The sequence below is a fragment of the Metopolophium dirhodum genome, chromosome 7 (genome assembly GCF_019925205.1).
Source record: "Metopolophium dirhodum isolate CAU chromosome 7, ASM1992520v1, whole genome shotgun sequence".
Taxonomy (NCBI): domain Eukaryota; kingdom Metazoa; phylum Arthropoda; class Insecta; order Hemiptera; family Aphididae; genus Metopolophium; species Metopolophium dirhodum.
Genome location: NC_083566.1, coordinates 25,766,657 through 25,786,808, shown reverse-complemented (window position 1 = coordinate 25,786,808; position 20,152 = coordinate 25,766,657).

Below are 20,152 nucleotides of genomic sequence, written 5' to 3'. Positions count from 1 at the left end.
AATTTTTTTTATCTCATCTACAACAATTTATACTTACACAGTTGGTTGTGTACGGTTACAGCGCTTTAAAGTTGAATTTAAACTGCAGTTGTCATTATTAACGTGTCTACTCTCACGCACACGACTGTACTTTGTTATACGTGTGCACAGGGCCTGATTTACCAATTCATGGGCCCAGTACAATTTAGGTACAATTTTGTTTCCTAAATTGTCCATATCTATTTTCTTGCTAAAATAAAATGTACGGATAATGTATTTTTAAATTAATGTCGTGTGTAATTAGTTGCATATAATATAATATAAGTTGTTGGATCATAGGATAAAATTGTATCGTTAAAAATGTGATTATTTAATATACAAGAACACTTAACACTTTCAACGTGTCTAATATTAATCTTTATTCAAGTAAGTATACAAATTAAAAAGCAATCGTTTATTTTTTTGTTTTAAAAAATAGTATTTTTGATCATTACTTATCATTAGTTAGGTATCAAACTAAATGTTTTTAAGTTAAATGTTTTAAGTAGAATTTGATTTCAGCTAATCTGCAGCTTTCACAAACATTTCGATTGTGCGCTAGTAGATAAACTAGTTCGGAACTAAATTGACGTAAATTTATCTAAACTACCATGTAGGTTTTTTGCATCTTCTGCTCGTTTATCCTTTAATTTTCTCTTCATTGGACTACTTAGGTAAGTATTTTTTTGAAATTTTAAATTATTTAAAATTATTAAAAACAAATTATTAATAAACAAATTACAATTAGTTGTACAATAAATACGACTGGCGTATATCACGCAACTACGCAAGACAATAACGTCAATAGTAATATTACGATTTACGACGATAACAACGGCAATTCGACTTTGTTATCGGCAATGTTGATTAAGGCGATCGTTTACGGAGAAAACCCATCATACTTTATAAAATTATAACCCACCAGAATATCCAAGTCAAATCCAAATCTATTTTGTTTTCCCAAAGTATCATACAAAGTTATACAATTAATTTTGCACGTCGGAAGTCGGCGGGCCCCTCTTTTGAGTGGGCCCGGTGCAAATGTCCCATTTGTCATTGCGTAAATATGGCGTCGCGAGAGCATCTATCTCTTCAAGTAATTTGTTTTATCCAAATATAACCTAGGAGAGTCATAATCATAAATCCTAAGTTGAAAATTGATCCACTCGTAACAAAAAAAACATTAAGTCATTGATTGCAAAACACTATTTATCTATTTTGTTCAAAAAATGTATTTAATTAATTGAGTTATAACTTATTACATTATTATGATAATTACAATTTATTACACACTGTAATCCCATAATTATAATGTACGATCAGGTGAGGTATGTACATCTATAGTACCTATTTACTATTTTAAACGTATTCGTCCATATGTTGTGGCTTAAATTGAGCTAGTTAAAGCAATCGGAACTTGTTTCTCGCACCGAATAACTGAAATGCAGTTGAAAATGTTGGGTAGTAACGTAACGCAGATTACACATTATTGTAACGAAATTACTTTTGCAGTAACGCTGTAGTAATTTACCCAACACTGCTGAAATATTATATTTTAATATACTATTGTAAGTCAGTAGTTACAATTTGTTTAAGGTGTCTCTTAAAAATGTATCATGTACAAATAGTGTAATAATATGATTTAATTATTTTATTTTATTTTTAAAAATATATTATGTATAATGTTACCTATCTCAGTAAAATCAATAAATTTTTTTGCCAGCCAAAATAGTTTTTTGGCCATTTTTAGACTATTGTTGATTGTCTGAATGGGTGTTAGCCATTTGTATTAAATCAACATTTGTTAATTGAATATTTACGAAATTGATATGTGTAGTATTATTTAATGAAGTAGAATAATACTATTAAAATGACAATACTTACAAAAACATAAAAACAATATTTTAAAACCAACTCGAAGCATATAAATCTCGAGATCCACGACGTGTATTGAATTTGAATCGCAGACTTTAATAATAAGTAATTATTACGTTGTGTGAACCTTGTATTCAAATGATAAACCACTATAGTAAATATTTAATTATAGTGTGAAGTGCAATAATAACAATAATATAAATTAATAAACACTTAGTAATTATGGACTATGGTAATGTCAAAAAACCTTCTAACGGATAACCGTGTTCCTCTTAATATTGTTCTACATTTACTCACTGACATAATAGAAATTGTCTGACATACAAAATTCAGACCATAAAGATAGTTACATAATTTAACGAGATATGATGTATATAGGTATGCAGTATATATTATATACTATTATTCATTTAAGAAACCACATGCAATAATCAACGTAATCGTGTTTATCATAGATTTGTTTTATCTCGACAAATTTTTACAAATCATTTTCATATTGCGGACAATACATTATAATCGTAAAGGAATAAGATAACTCTTAAAGCTCGAAATTTGCATTCTGAACGTTTATGAATGTCCGACCTGGTGACATTGAGAATTTAACGTTAACACAAACAGCAATAATCTATATAAACCCTCGTAAATGATTCACATTAACACTCCTTTTGTCTTAATTACAATATGTATATAAAAATTCCAAAATCACATTTTGAATAACTAAATTATTGAAGAAAAAAGGGGTTAAGAATGCTAGGTGAATCATCCTGCGTACCTATATAATTTTATTGAAATATTTCATGAAGACTGAAATTTTCAATTGAATAATTTAAAGTGGCATATTTCAAATTCAGAACCTATTGAATCTAACTTAAAATATTTTAATTAAAGGTGCATAATTTGAAATACCAAACTATCGGCACTACCAAAAATACCAATTAATCGTTAACACTAAAATAAATTATATTGTAATAATTGTATTGTGAAATTACGATGTGGTAGGAATATAAAATTATTAATTATATATATTATACACATATAGGTGGGTAAATTACTAAGTACTATAAGGCTATAGGTGAATTTCTTAATAACTAGTAACTAATAACTTATAACTAATAATTTAAACCACCGATATAACATTTTTTTTTTTTAGTGCAATCATGTTGTGTTTTTTTTCCAGGAAAAAGGTATAAGTGCGCAATCGTATTGCACCGATTAATACACGTACAGTTGTGTAGTTGACCGGAAATAACCGTTTTTATGCTATGATAATCGTCAACTAACGGACGGTTTATAATAATAGTGATTAACTATAAATAAATAAAGTTAGTAGATGATAATAATATATTAATATGGTTTTAGTATTTTGGGGACTGTTCGATTAAATCTCCGTGTAGGTAACACTGATAAATCGTAGACATTTCGTATTCGTTGTGCACGGAACGCACGATTAAAGTTACATCTAGGTACCTCTATATCTCTAATCGTGGTACGGAATGCGTTCGACTCTATAGACCCAAATCATTAGCGCAAGTGCTTAGCAGTTGAAACGGGTTCTCACGTAGGTTTGAATAATGACGTATATTTCGTGAGCGACGTCACCATTCTCCAGTCTCCACGCACGAGTGGCAACCGGGTAGTAGTCTGCCCACTGAGACGGTAGCACTGCTGCGGTCGTGCGCATTTCGCTTGGATCTCGCAACTCGCTGCAGCAGGTGTGTCGTGCCCGTGTTACGCGTGTGAAAATCGCCAACTCCTTATGGAGTAAAACGAACGATTTAATAAAATGTCTGTATATTATCATACATTATACGGTATAGCACCATCGTTTATTTTTTAGGACCGGGGGGAAAAAATACACATTTCTGCCGAGTAACTCGTCGTGCGCCACCTACATCAATCAAATCCGGAGCGCGTGATTGACACACACACACACACACACACACTCGCACACAATAGGCGTGCTGTAGGTATATTGTAAACCCATACAATACGACCGAGTGGTATTACACAAAAAATATACACCGCGCATATTGTTGTTGTGTGCGAGTCATTGTGCGGGTGGCGAGGGCGCGGCGGAGCGGGATCGATTGTCCGCAAACGGACGGGCCGAGCCACTCAAAATCGGAACGCGTCCGATTACCTAACGCATCGAGCAAAATAGAGGAAAGTGATGGGGAAAAAAATTTGGAAAAAAAATAGTCCAAACGCAATCGGATCGTTTTCGGATTGGGCCGATGGCGTTTCGCATATAACCTATACCTGCCGAACCCCAACGCCGCCGCCCGATATCATTATTGCTGTCGTGAGACGAGCGTCTGTAGTGTGTGCCGCCGAGTGGTTTTATTATTACATTATTTTTTTTCCTCTCCGAAATTGGTTTTACGACACACGCCTCGTCGTCGTCTTCTCGACGCCTCCGTCTCTATTGTTGTCACCGACCGTGGTTTTTTTCTCATTTAAATCTCTGACCGACTAAGGCGAACAATAGACTGGAAACGCGAGCGTTCGCGTGCCCGGTAAAGCAGAAGAAGAACAAAATACTCTTAGCGGTGTTTCTGGCGAAAGGCAGAATCGCGGTCAATCACCGTCGCTGAATCTTAATAACAGTCATATAAGTAAATAAGTTATAACTTATAACAAATGTGATAACTGATAAGCGTATAAAGTTTATAACGATATCGACAATCAACACTGGACGTATAATATAGAATAGTAAATAGTAATACAGATTAGTATGTCACTATGACGTCTAAGTGTAAACTTTTCACGTCTGTGGCACTGTGGATGTTACGACCAGTTTTCGGACTTATCTAGATAATTATTTGTTCATCTTTTATCTTATCTAGATAAATAGTTACAAGGTATCTAAACGTTTATCTTAGATAGTTTTTTTACTAATCTAAATAAATTCATATAGATACATTTTTTATTGTTAAATATCGCGACATTGTACAAACGCATTTTAAATATTTATACAGATTCTCAAACCAAGTTTATTGTTTATAAATAATGAAATTATTTTTATTTATATCATTATTATTATTATTATTATTATTATTATTATTCCTAGTGCCCAACTAAAAGATGCCTAAATTTAAAACCCATTTAAATAAAAATTGTACCTTTTTTTTTATCTTATAAAGTATTTATTTTAATCTGTATCTAGATAAATATGAGTTATATCTATCTAGATAAAAAAAATACTTATCTAATCCGAACACTGGTTACGACTTACGATCGACCGTGTTTCTGTTTTCCCGTATCAATGCCACCATCGGCATTTGGCATAATCGTGAGAATACATTTTATACGTGGATCGTTAATATAATACAATATGTACTGCATTTCAAATGCAACAAATCAAATACTGTACTCGCGTGTAGTTCGATAAATCTTTGTATAGAAGAATATTGTTGATATTATATTTTATACAAACGTTTTTAACTAAAAGTCATAAATATTCACTTAAACCAGACAATATAATATTTTACAATAATATTACAATAATATTTTAGTGCTTAATTTATAATGTAGATACATATTTTAAAAAATCAGTAGTAGATTGTTGTTTAAATAATACGATTCTTTAAAAATAAATTTAAAATAATATATGTATAAATTATTAAAAAAATATTAAATATTAATATCAATACCGTAAAAGCCTAAACTATGTTATTAACATAGACAGTAGTATACACAGTAGTTATAAACGACGGGAAAATTTCGATTTTCTGAAATTTATAATAATTTTACTTAGTCAATTTGTATTCCTTAAAAGACCAAACAAAGGAAAAAACAACGTTTAGCTAGGTACCAATTCTGTCATTGCCGTGTTTTTCTTTTTGTTCGCTTATGAAAGAAAACTCAAGGAGATTGCACCCTAAATTACGATCTGAAGAAAATCTTTCAAGCTGTATGCTAAGTTTGTGACCGGAAACAGGGTGAAAAAGTAATTTTGGAATTAAAGAACAAAATAATAATAATAATAATAATAATAATAATATAGTGGTATCATCGTAAAGCCAAAAAGATTTTATCTTGTTTTAAATTAATTAGATGAAGAAAACAAGGTTAGGTAATGAATTTGAAACAACTTTATTTCTGAACACATGACGAAAATTAATTATTGTCAATTTAGAATGACTATGTGTGCAGGGTATAAGTGTGTTGTATAGAAATACATTAAATTACGGTATATTTAAAAATAAAATAAATAACTATATTCAACTATTACAGTCTACCGTTACATGAATAGTAAACTAATTTTGTCTGGATTTTTAAATTATTTTATATGAGGTGATTTAATTTTTTCGAGTGTAAAATTGCACATAGCAATTCCCTGTCGAAAAAACAATTACATTTCATTTTCGTTTTCATTTTGGTTCACGTTTTATTTAAGTTCCACCTTTTGTTTTGAAACTAGCTTATAAACCCAATAATTAAAATTAATATTATATTTGCTGAGCTTAAATGATTTAACCTAATTATGTTCCTCCATTCAATACCTACCTACAAAAAAAGTACTAAAATAGTAAGTACCTATTGTTTGTATTTTATTTGAATTAATACCTACGTATATTAAATTAAATATATTTTGTTCATCGAAAAGTAATGATGTTAATAATTATGTATTATAAATCCAGAACCCCAGTAGTTGATTGGTTAATCTTCGAGATTAAAACGATTTATCTGTTCAGTGCGGATATTCGAACATATTAATTGTAAATTGTAATAGAGTAATTTAAATGTCTAGTGATTGTATTTAAAAAAATAGTATAGGTAACTAAATCCTAATCCAAATTCGCTCAGTAGTTAGATAACTACTACTCAAGATTTAATATGTATAAAACTGTAAGGTTACTTAATACTTTCAGTATGATAACGTTATTAATATAATATTAAGAATTATTATAACGATATTGAATCTGTACATTAAGCCTATGTCATGGTCGTTCTATCTTTAATTTAAAAACACATCAGTTTTCTTATTAAATCGTTATCGTCAATATGCAAATGTAAAATGCAGTGTAAGTCATCCCTCATCAGTCGTACTTATATATAATTACACAATAGTATAATACATATTACATCTTAAACGGAGACAACACATGTCGGTGTAACGTCCGCTTAATAAACGTGATTACGAATTACATCGTTAGTCAGGTACTGACTGACCAAACTTTACTGCAGTACAAACCATTCACTATTCAGGTCTGAGTCCAGGACGCCTAACAGCTGTTATTAATTGCATTATAGACAGATAAAGACGTTATCGACGTATCGAAATCATTATAATAGTATGATCAACAAATAATAAAATGATAAAATATCGGCACAAAATCTCTTGAGCTTAAAGTCTAGTAAAATATTATTGGTGTCTATTTATTACCCCTCCGCGAGCCGCCTATATTGCTAATGATAAATTATTATGATTACACCTTAGACGGTATTAGTATTAGTAGTGCAGTATAGAGGGTAACCTATTGTCTCTAAGTAATTTTGATCTGTGTGACTGTGTAATTATGGAAATATTTAAATCCACTCATGGATATGACAAAGTTAGTTTTAATGCTTATACGTACGTACGTCAAAAAAATTGCAAGTTTTTTATTAGATGGAAATGTTCAAAATATAGTTCGTTCAAATGTCCAGCTATTTTAAAAACATCACATCAAATTGAAAACCCAATGGAAATCCACGACCATAATCATTCTGCAGATCAAAATGGTAAAATATATTTTAATATACAATAACATTTATTTATTATATACATTTACCATTTACGTACCTAATTTTTAGTTTTTTTAAATAAGTATTTTTTATTTTAGATTCTGAGTGGAACGATAAATGTACTTATTGATTTTACAATGATGTGTGTGTGTTTTTTTTTTAATATAATTTTTTTTTTTGCGTCTGTTATCACGGTTTGGGGCAGTAAAACTGTTTCAATTTTCTTCAACAGTACATTGTTCGATGGGAAAGTGAGTTTAGTTAGTGCATTCGGGAGGTCAAATCTTAAAATTCCCAAAAGTTTTTAAAAGCGCCAGGAAAAACAACATAAACATTAAGGAAAAACGGGAATTTTTACGCAAAGTTGGTCTCCACAAAATCGGTTTTGGTTTTTGGTATAACTCTAAAACAAATGAACGTATACACATGAAATTTTCACTGGTCGTTTATATTTGCATTTTATATACACGATAAAATTTTCAAAATATTTTGGTTTGTTTTGAACTGTTTAGGAACATTTTCTGTTTCTAATTTTATTAGTCTTTTTTTTCTATGAATGTCATTAAAACTTTATTTGTTGGATATAAAAGCTTGACAATTTAATACAAGGTTTCTATTATATTGTTACTATGACGTTTGAAATATATTAAAAATCCTTAGTCACAGTTTTTATTTATAAGCATTTTAAGTTCAAATTTTGATAAAATACGGAAAAATCAAGAAAATTAGCAAATTATTTTTAGTTAAGAATTCATAAAAAATGTTCTTTTTAAATCTAAGATTTGAAAATTTAATACAAGATTATCCATAATTTTTTCTACCTTTATCAAAAAAAAATGTATACAAGCAGATCAAATTTAATTTTTATGAGCGTTTGAAATTCATATTTTTATAATATTGGACATTCACTCGATTTTTCATGTAGCGGCTTTGTTATTTTATTGTTATTCAAAAACGAATAACTGTAAATACATGAAAATTTTACTGAATGTTTATATTTTTATTTTCTATACACCATAAAATGTTGAAAATTTTTTTTTATTCTTCTTGAGCTGTTTGAGGACATTGTCAGTTTTCAATTTTTTTTTCTTATAAATAATTTCTATTATTTAAAAAATATTAACTCATTTAAAACATTTTATTATTTAATCTCAGTGTCATATTTGTCAAATTGAGAATCTACTTACTATACTATTATTACTAAAAGGTACCTACTCATTTATAAATAAATAAATATTTATATAGCAATATCATATTATAATATTATAAGTAACTATTTATAAATATTAACAATAATTATTATTAATAGTTAAAGCTGCCATAAAAATTCAAAGAAAGACCAAAAATGAAGCCTTAGCGTCAAAAAATACAGCTAGCAAAATATTTTCAGAGGCAATCGAATATGTGGCTGCAGATATTTTAGCTGAATTGCCTGAGAAAGCTCATATTAAAAGTTACATTAGAAACCATCAAAGTTATCGTGATCCAAAAGAACCTCAAAATATACAAGAAATTGTTATTCATGGTATAAAATATTGTATAATATTTAGGAAAATTGGAAAATACATATAATTAATATATGATATATAAAATAATATTATATCTAATTATTTTTTATAGGTGAATGGGCATTTAATTATTATGATAGACTATTATTGAGTGACAATGGTCCAGAGCCGCTCGAAGAAATAGTTATGTTTGGAAGTTTACAACAGATGCTCAACTAAGACTATTTACAGCATCAGACGCCTGGTATGTAGACTGTAATTTTGGTTTGTCTTCTAAAATGTTCTCACAGTTATACGTAATACGGATTAAAAAAAAAAAATGTATTTTTAACTTAAGTTTATTGCATTTTACAAAGAAAAGCTTTACAAACATATGATATGTAAAAAATAAAATATGTACTAATCAGGGGTTCTTAACACCCCCCAGACTAAATGAGACACGGGGGTCTAATGACCACAGTGTTTCAATTGAAGTCTGGGTACTGAAGGATTGGATAATTTATTAGAAGGTTTTTCAGTTTTTGAATGACTGTTGACATCTTGAATGGCACATCCCTCTTAAGTAACTAAGTTAGTGGTTTAGCGATCTGTCCATAATTGTGTATAAAACGTCTGTAATACCCAGAGAGTCCCAAGAACGATTTAAGACCTTTTGCATTTTGGGGGTACTGGAAAATTCTGAACACATTCAACCAATTTTGGGTCAGGCTTAACGCCTTCGTCAGTAATTTGGTGTCCTAAATAAGTGACCTCTTTCCTCAAAAATTAGCATTTCAAGGGCTGTAGTTTTAGATTGAATTGTCTTACCCTTTCCAAAATTTCTGTGAGTTTTTGTGAATGATCTGGGAGGTCCTTAGCATAAATAATGATGTCATCAAGGTATACAAACGCTTTTAACCCATTCAGGCCTGAAAGTACCTTGTTCATCATCCTTTGAAATGTTCCAGAAGCACCTTTTAGACCAAACGGCATCCGCAAAAATTCGAAATGGCCTTTATCCGTAGAGAAGGCTGTCTTCTCGCGGTCTGCCGAGTTCATTGGCACCTGATGATATCCTTGGGCCAAATCGAGTGTACTGTAGTATTTGGACTTACCTAACTGATCCAGGAAGTCCGTAATATTGGGAAGTGGAAAATCATCTCCCACTGTAACGTTATTGAGTCTTCGAAAGTCAACGCATACTCGATATTTTACTACTCCGTTAACATCCGGTTTCTTTGGAACAACCAAAAGAGGAGCGTTCCATGGAGAATCACTAGTAGCAATTACACCTTCTTGCTCTAAAAACTCCATTTGTTCGGTTATTTCTTGCCGATGTCGTTGGGGTAGTCGGTATGGTTTATCATGAATTGGGGTGAACGGCTTCAGAAGTCTTGACTTCGTGAGTAACGGCAGTTGTTGCTGTGATTTTATCTCCTTACAATTGAAACACATCAGAGTATTCCTCACAAATAGTAAGCAATGAGGATTTTTCTTCTGAGTTTAAATGTTCTGTTCGCAAGGCTGAATGTAAGCAAGATATTCTGTTTCCATCAACAGTTTCTGAGATTTGTGGTAGGTGCACGTTAGCTTCGTTGAAATCTTCGGGCTCAAGTTGCGATAGTTGAGGGATTTGCAATTGAACTTGATTATCGGTTGGATTAATAAGTGGAACGTATATAAGATGATTTCTCACTGTGGTTACACAATTTCCACAGATGATGGCATTTTTAATACTTTGGCTTGAAATTAAAATGTTTGAATCCTCTGTTTTATTGGGAGCTGGAAAGGCAACGAGAGTTTCTGTTCTTGGTTGTATTGTTAAGTTTACAAGAGGAGGTAGGATTAATTCTTTGGACTGGTAGTTGATTATGGTTTTATGTCCAATAATAAATGGTTTGCCTAAGATTCCTTAATTGGGTACTGGGAAATCGGATTTAACAACTTGGAATTCAACGCGTCTTTTTTTACCTCCAATTTGAAGTTTGATAGTGACGGATCCTAGAGTTGTCACAAAATTCTCTGTTATTCCTTTGAGTTCGTACACGGTATGGTCGTATACTATTACTTCATCGCGCAGTAATGAGAGTTTGATTAAATTTAAGTCACTGCCAGAGTCGATTAAAAATTTGCTGTCTGCTGGAATGGTCTGAGGATTTTGCCACTGTACATGATCCTGTTCAATTTTCTGGCGAGCTGTATTATCTCAGATATTTCTGCGAATGAGATTGCGGCTGTTTTCAGGCTTCCTGCCGTGCGCCCGCCGTCGGCACCCGACTGTGAAGAGTTTTTTGAATTTTGTGAGGTAGTCGCTGTAGATTCTGCGGATCGCTTTGAATTCACATATTTTAGTTTCCTGCATTCTTCCTTGGTGTGACCAGGTTTCTTGCAATAACGACAAGTAATTGTATTAACGATCGCCTTTAGGGCGTTTTTAGGTGTATGCCCATTATTCGGCTTAACTTGGAGAGACCTGCAGTCTCTGGCCCAATGTCCCATTTTTCTGCAATGAAAACAAGGAGTACTAGGTTTCTTTGTGAGTGTTTTTCCATTGTTTTGTTTGGCAGAAGGTTCATAAAAACACTTGAACTCTTCGTGCGATTTTCTCACCCTTTCTTCTTCTCTTGCGGCTTGAATCGCTTTGTCAAGTGTTGGTGGATTTCGAGCCTTTATGAAATCTTTCAATTTTCCCAATCCTTCTATAAAGACTTGAATGGTCTGAGCTTTCAAACTGTCCTCCAATGCTGTGGTGACTTTGCGGATTTTCCGTTTGTTTCTTGTTATAATATGAGTGTCTGTAAGGCCTCAATTTGCGAAGAATATGTCATGACGTCCTCATCACTCTTCTGTTTGATAGAATAGAGTTCTAAATATAGATGTGGCGTGGTTCGCTAGGGTTCTAGTGACGTTTTTAATCTTCCAATTCAGGGGTAGGGGTCCTACTGTTATTATCTCCCGGATCACTCATCAACTAAGTGTTAAACAATAACGATTTATGCAAACTACTACTACTGTTGCTAAACAGTTAAATAAATTATTAAATGTTATCACTACTAGGTTTGATGACAATTATAATAATAATAAAAAAAAATGTTCAATAACTAATTTTAAATTGTTAGTATGTTAGTAAATGTTCTGTTACTCACAACACCGCAAACTGTATTGATGCCACCATGAGTATTGTCGTTGAAAGTGTGTGTTGTTGAAAGGGTCTGGATGAATCGGGTTGGCTCTGAGTGTAGTCAATGAAAAGAATCATAAACGACGTAAATCCTCTTCGACAGCTCTTGTTGAATGGACGTTCGCTTGCCCCGAGGTAGTGGGTTTCGATTATTGCTCTGTTATTGTTGATTGTTGTTGTAAACAATGTTATCAATAGTCTTATCAGTTTTGACAACTCTTATCAATATTGATAACAATGTCGATTGTGATTATCTATTTCGATTTTGACTATCGATTTTGATGTTGCTTGGACTGGTTCGACCGATGTCGGCTTCAGGCGGCGCACCAATGCCACGCTCAAGAATTTGCTGACGCCGATAGTAATAATAATAAAAAGAATATTATTTACGTAATTTTCAGGAATGTTCGGTAGAATGTCTGAATGTTAAAGGTCTGAAATGTCTGAGTTGATCTGGAGTGTTTTAATTTTCTGCGAGTCGTATTTGAGTACACAGACGCAGTGCGCGATCAAACTTAGCTATTTAAACACTTAAATATAAATTTTTACTTTAAGCGTAACACCAGTCTCTTCGGAGGCGTGGATTCAAATCCCAACGCTGCCACCAAAAATGTTATGGATTTTACGCACAACACAAAATAAAACGTACGCACCAATTGAAAATTAAAATAATGAATGTATTTTTATTAAAATTGGTAGTAAAAATCTTAAGTATAGCTACAAACTGTTAATCGAACACTGGTAATTCTACGACTGACTGACTCCCTGTGTGTTGTCGTGACGGTGCTCCGTCTCACATAAAAAAACCCTTATTCAGCGGTTCACACGGTAGCAGCGTCTTACGACACACACTCTGCATTATGATTGTCTATATATGTTGACAACATATATAGATATGTAAAAAATAAAATATGTACTAATCAGGGGTTCTTAACACAATCAACGTTCTGGAAAGTACAAGAACTGGGACTTGCCATAATGTACAAAAGGGATGAAGAATTTCGGAAACATTGTAGAATGGTTGACTCACTTGCATTCCTTCCTTTACACCTTGTAGAAGACAGAATGACGTATTTAAAAAACAATTTACCCGAAAATCTCACGGATCTATTATTCTATTGTACTATTATTTGATTTATACTAAGTTAATGGCAAATATCGAAAAATTGATAATTATGAAAATAATATTAGGTTTCAAAAATGACCACCAATGTACCCACCAGCTGTATTCCATGGAATGTAAATGAAACTTCCCTCAATGACTGTAACATAACCAACGATATTGTTGAAGGATGGAATAATAGGTTCACCAAACTAGTTGGTCCAAAAACATCCCACAATATGGAAACTTATAAGAACAATTAAAAACGAAGTTAACCCCGATCGAGCCAAGTTAGTATTAGATGCTTTAGGTGAACCCGAAGAGAGTAGTACAAAAATTGGCCACAGAAAATTGTAAACACCCATCTAAAAGAGTTAGTTAATAGAAAAAATGAAAATAACATAACCATTGGAGAATTTTTAACAGCTGTGTCAAATATCATACGCAAGCAAACTGATTAACTTTTTTTATTATATTTAAAATTATTATTTTTATTTTATGCGAACTGATGTCCAACCAAAATAATATTATAATAATCATCATTCTTATAATATTTTTATTTTTTTATTAACTGTATCCAACAGTGAGATATAGATTTGGAGATTTTTTACCCTTCAATTCGCCACATATTAGTTGGACAATTCTTGAGCTAAATATTAATATGATTATTTAATATGATTCTAAGTATAAATGTTTTATAATATTTTAGTCATTCTATTTTTACAAATATTTGACGATTTGAGATTAATCTCGATTATAATATACATTTACGTATAGTTACTACTTACTAAGATATTTGTTTATTCAAGTCTAAGTAAATATTTTATAATTTTGAACTTAAAAATGATTTCGTCATTTTGGTCAACCTATCATCGAATAATTCAATGAAATATTTGACGATTTGAGATTAATCTCGATTATAATATACAATTAACGTATAGTTACTACTTACTAAGATATTTGTTTATTCAAGTCTAAGTAAATATTTTATAATTTTGAACTTAAAAATGATTTCGTCATTTTGGTCAACCTATCATCGAATAATTCAATGAAAATATTAATATATTACAATATATTGTATAATATCATTAATGCCATGAGTATTTTGTATTATGTCAGGTCTTGTCGTGTGTTCGAGGTTTCTTTTTGAGGTGATTTTGAAATTTCAACAGGACTTATAAAAATAGATATATGTATATAAACATTTTCATGCTTTCAAATATTTCCATACATCATGGACCGAATCATTGCTTCATCATAAATAGTAAAAATCAATAAATATTAATAACTATATTATAATAAATAATGAATTACGTTAACAGCGAAAATCAATAGGTAATTAATGCATAAAAAGCTAGAAGAAGAAATACAGCAGCAAATAAAAAAAGTTCTTAATATCTACATTTATAAATTGTCGTTTTTTTTTTATACTTACAATTTTGGTAAAAGCAAAATTCTCAAAAAAAAAATTATTTTAAATTTAAATAAGCGGATACAGGCTTTTTAAGTTTTTTCGAATATACCTATCTACAGCTTTAAATAAAAACATCATCATAAACTATTTTAATAAGTACCTACTTATAATACTTTTCACTAAATTATTTTCATATTTTTTAAACATGTTTAAAATATTCTGATTGGAAAAACTAGCTTCTAATAATAACTTATTATTTTTTTCTCGTCGACGAAAACTGCCGCCTTTTCTTTTTTCGCTTATTTTAGTAGTTAAAATGTAAAATATTTTTACAGAATTATAATAAAAATTCAGTATTAATTGTAAAACAATAAGTATTTACTTGTGTTTAGAATGTAACAATGTAATCTAAAATGTGGATTTTTAATATCATCAGTTTATTACCGTTAGGTATTACTTATCAGTTATTACCGTGCTGCGAGAAATGCGATACAAACAGTGAAACAAATCGTTTTTGGAACAATAAATACCAAGTTATCTATTGTTTTCTCAATTAATTGATAGCACGATATTTGTTTATAACCAATGTAAGTTAAAGTTGTTACCACGCCATTATACCGGTATTCATAAATGTCAATAAAAAAATTAAAATACAATTTGATTTTAATCATATTAATAATCGTGCATTATTTAAGCAGGGCGCAGGCCAATTGGAACTATTCTAAAAGTAAGGGGTACAACCGCAAACCCTGACCCCCCCCCTTCCCCCCCAAAAAAAAAATGACCCCCCCCCGTATTATTATAATGCCATGAGTATACCTAACGTATATTAACAAAAAAAAAAAAAATGTTTTGAGTAAATTTAATATTTTCTACATTCTTGATTGTATAAAAACATGGAACAATAATATTTTAGTTTGAAATTATGGAGTTTGTACAACAAACAAGTCACGTTTGTTGAAAAAGTTGAGTCTGATTCATTATTCGAGGATTTAGCCATAACTCATAACATACCTAATTTTTCAACTTTCAAGTTCAATTATTATTGTTGTTGTTGTTTTCGTAAATATTTCTTAGGTATATGGACGAATAATCAACTGCCAATTATTTAATTTGTAACTCAAAATAGATAAATAATTTTTTAGAATGTAAAAAATAAATAAAAATTTAAAAAACGTTAATGGTCTACACCTTGAACTCTGATCGCTACCTAGTTAATGTAATTTTTTTTTATTATTTATTTTATATAACTCTAGAGTAATATCAATGAATATTTCTTCTAATCATGTCTACCCCATGTCAAAAACTCATATAAATATCCAATTTATTTACTGTATTATTAATATAGGGTATAGACTGTAAATAAAAAAATATTAATAGTAAAAAAAGAGTTTAAATTCAAAATGAAACACGTTCAATTTATGGGGAATAATACACTAACTGTTTGTTTGGTTGTAATTGTAATAGACAGGTGTAAATGTGTAATAGAAGTACCTACCTATATATCACTAAAGCCTGGTCTAAAATTGTGTGCATATTATAAAATTATTAAAGTTAAACATTATATAGGTACCAGCAAGATTCAGAATCGGACATTTCTATTCAACCCACTCATTTTTATCACAAACAATCCTCTACCCAAACGCAATAAATGCCAAGCCGACCAACAATTCAACACATAATTAATAGTTGATATATATAGATTATATTCATGATTATTAATTTCCCAGAATACCAGAATATACAAAATAACCAGTACATACCAAACAGTCTAGAAAAAGCCTTCAACAAAAAAAAACAGCACCAAAAATCAAAATCCTGAAATTTATAATTAAAATATAGGTAGGTACTTCGTACCTACATTGTAAATACATTAAAAACTTTGTAAATACTAAATAGCAAAACACCCTAGTCTTAACTCTTAAGTAGCTAAGATTTTCATACATGTAACTAGAGATGTGAGTGGGTATTATTATATGTATAAAAAGTATATTATACATATTACACAATATGGTATTAAATTATTTTATACAAACGGTTGTTATTAAATTGTCCTATCATTTTACCCTTGTACCTATCACATTTAATCAATATAGCATATATAAGTACATACTTAGTACCTTAATATACTGTATTACCGTTAACAAAGAATATTTAATCTTCTAATATTGATTAAAATCATAGCTCATACTAAATGTATTCGTCTTAATTATTTAAATTATACACACATTATTTATAGTTAATCAATATAGAACTATTTACGTTCAAAATTCACTTACAGTACCTAGTGACTATAATAGTCAGTATATAAGCAACATCAATACCCAACACACATTTTTTAATTAATGACTATCGATGGTTTTATTTTAGAAAAAGTAAAAACTAGGTAGGGTAGGTACCAGGTGCGAACGCATGTTAACACCCTCCTCCCTCCCCGAAATAGCAGGTACAAAAAATAAATTATCTGACCTACAAATGTATTTATGAATGGGCATAGCTGTTTTCGACCAAAAACGTACCCTTCCCTTTTCGGCCGATTCACTTTTCGACCAAATTTAAAAAAGGTCCATTCCTTTTTCGACCAAAATTGTACCCTTCCCTTTTCGACCGATTCACTTTTCGACCAAAACAATACGTTTTGTTATATGATATGTAAAATAAATAAAATAATTGGTATATAATTTTTGTAAAATTGTGGAAATTATAATTTTAAAAATTATTTAAAGTATAAGTTACATAAAATGTTGTAAAATAAAGTATTGTAAAATAAAATATTAAAAAAAAATTAAATATAAAAACACCTATTATATTATTAACATTAGTTTTGTGTTAATATGTCACACTGTGCATAATATTTTATAAAAAGAATAACATAATAATATACAATTGTTGTCAATAATTATTAAGTCTAATAGTAATGTGTATAATATAATATTATTAAGAAAGATATAGTGACTCTCTACAATACGTATAACGATCAGTCTTGCAGGTACATACTACATATTATACTGATATAACTATATATTATGGTAGTAACCATCACAGTCGACGATCACCGATCGTATATAATAAATCGTAATAATCGTCCTACTCTGTCCTACTACCTAGGTATGTCAACGTATTTAAATACAACGTTCAGTGCACATTTTTAAGTATAATATATTATAGATACCTAATATCTATATCATATTAATATGTACTAATACGTTGGTTGTCGTTAGCGCAACACTATTTAATTTTTTTATTTAATTTTTCTGTAAGACAGTTGAGCATTTATCAATTGTACTGAAATTACGTTTTCAACTGTAAGAAATCTATCAATTGCGCCACGCATCAACTCCGCCGAGCTATTTTACATATTGATTCCGCCTTCCATCAATAGGCTGAATATTTCAAAATTATTTATTTTAATAATAACAAAATGTAGAAGGCTTACATTTACATTTATGTTAATGCTATTTTATGATATAAAATAATATGTTTTATTTCTTTAGCACACACTGTAACTGTAATTATTTGATAGTTATATTTAAATAATAAATAGATAATAATATGAACCCATACTTTTAGGTACTTTGTACCAATATTGTATTATATTTATAGTAAATCAATTAAAAAAAATGACGATTTTACTTTGTAAAAATGATAATCACTAGGTATTTGAGTTTTATTATTTTATAATTTTAATAAATTTTACATTGTATTTTATTGTTTTTTTTTCAGCCATAATAAATGTATAATTGGGTTATATTGTCCGTTGTGGACGACAATGTTTGAATTGTTTATATTTAAATTAAAAAAATACATTTATTACTATGGTAAACTGCGTGTACCTATAGTGTCGATTAAAAAACAATTGTGTATAATATTAAGATGCATCGGTTATTATTTAATAAACAGTCGGCGGAATCGATAGCCGGCGGAATTGATAATAAATTATAAAACGGTAGAATCGATAAAACCCCCAACGTTTGCACATCGACCGTTTAAAAGGTCGTACATCATTCGTGCATCAATATTATATAACAATAGGACTGAAAAAAGGTGTAAAACTATATCAAAAATACAAGATGTTTTCTAAATTTCTAGTGGTATCTATAACTTACAACGAGCTCCTGGAAGTCAAAAACCAAACTATATTGAAAAACATTGGCTTAAGTATAGATGAAATAAACAGGTTTCGTTTTGTAAAAATAATGGGAAATAACCATATATAGGTACCAAATATTGATTTATAACATAATTTTTTTTCTTTATTAATTTTTACTCAAACTATATTATATATATATTTTGTATTTTAACTATGACTACTGCGCCTGATTGAAATGAGCACAATTTATTATAAATTCATTTTTACTTAAACTATATGTATATTTGTTTTTGTTTTTCGGAGTAAGAATATAATTACAAAATAGTTCGAAAATTTTCGATATTTTGATGAGTTATGCTAAAATTTCAACTTTAAATACTTATTTAACAAGAACTCGACTTGCCTTTATTGATTTTCCTTGATCTTTATTATTTTTAAACTTAAAAATCTTAAATTATTCATTATCTATATAACACTTATTATAATATGTATGTACATTTATATAATTATGATTTATGACTACAATTCAATTGAATTAATGCAATTTATTTTTAATTGTTTTTATCTATTTATTACAAATGATTTATGACAATCATTGAATTTTCAATCAAGAATGATTTTTTATACCCTTCTATTGTTCACCATGTTGATGCGCATAATACGATGTACGATAATTTGGTGTAGGTAAACAGACAATGCGCAAACAATATACGGCCGTATATTTTTATATATATAATGATATGGTTGATTAATATAAACCTTTAATACGGGGGATCTTAACCGGTGGTCCATGGACCCCAGGGGGTCCGTAAATGATTACTCGGGGGTCCACAGAGTGACTTTTTTTTAAATCACCCAAAAATTTAACAAACTTAGAAACTGAAGATAAAAATATATTTCGATTGTAATTTTTTATTGTGTAGTGTATTAATAGATATTTATTTTATTGTTCTCGTATAAATGGGAGCGGTCATTCATATTTTGGTGAAATTTCCGATACCAACAAAATAATATGTAACACTGAAACTTGTATGTGTCCTAACTTAATTATTCACCACAGTGTATTTTTTTTTAGGTTAGGTAAGGTTTGAGCCCTTTTATAATAATTGTTGCATAGCACATATTATATTATAATATATTCAATAACAGTAACAATACTAAATTTACAACTATAAGTCTTAGTACCTAATTAGTATTAAAATAATAAAAATAAAAATCATATTATCATCATAATATATTGATTGCTGTAACATGA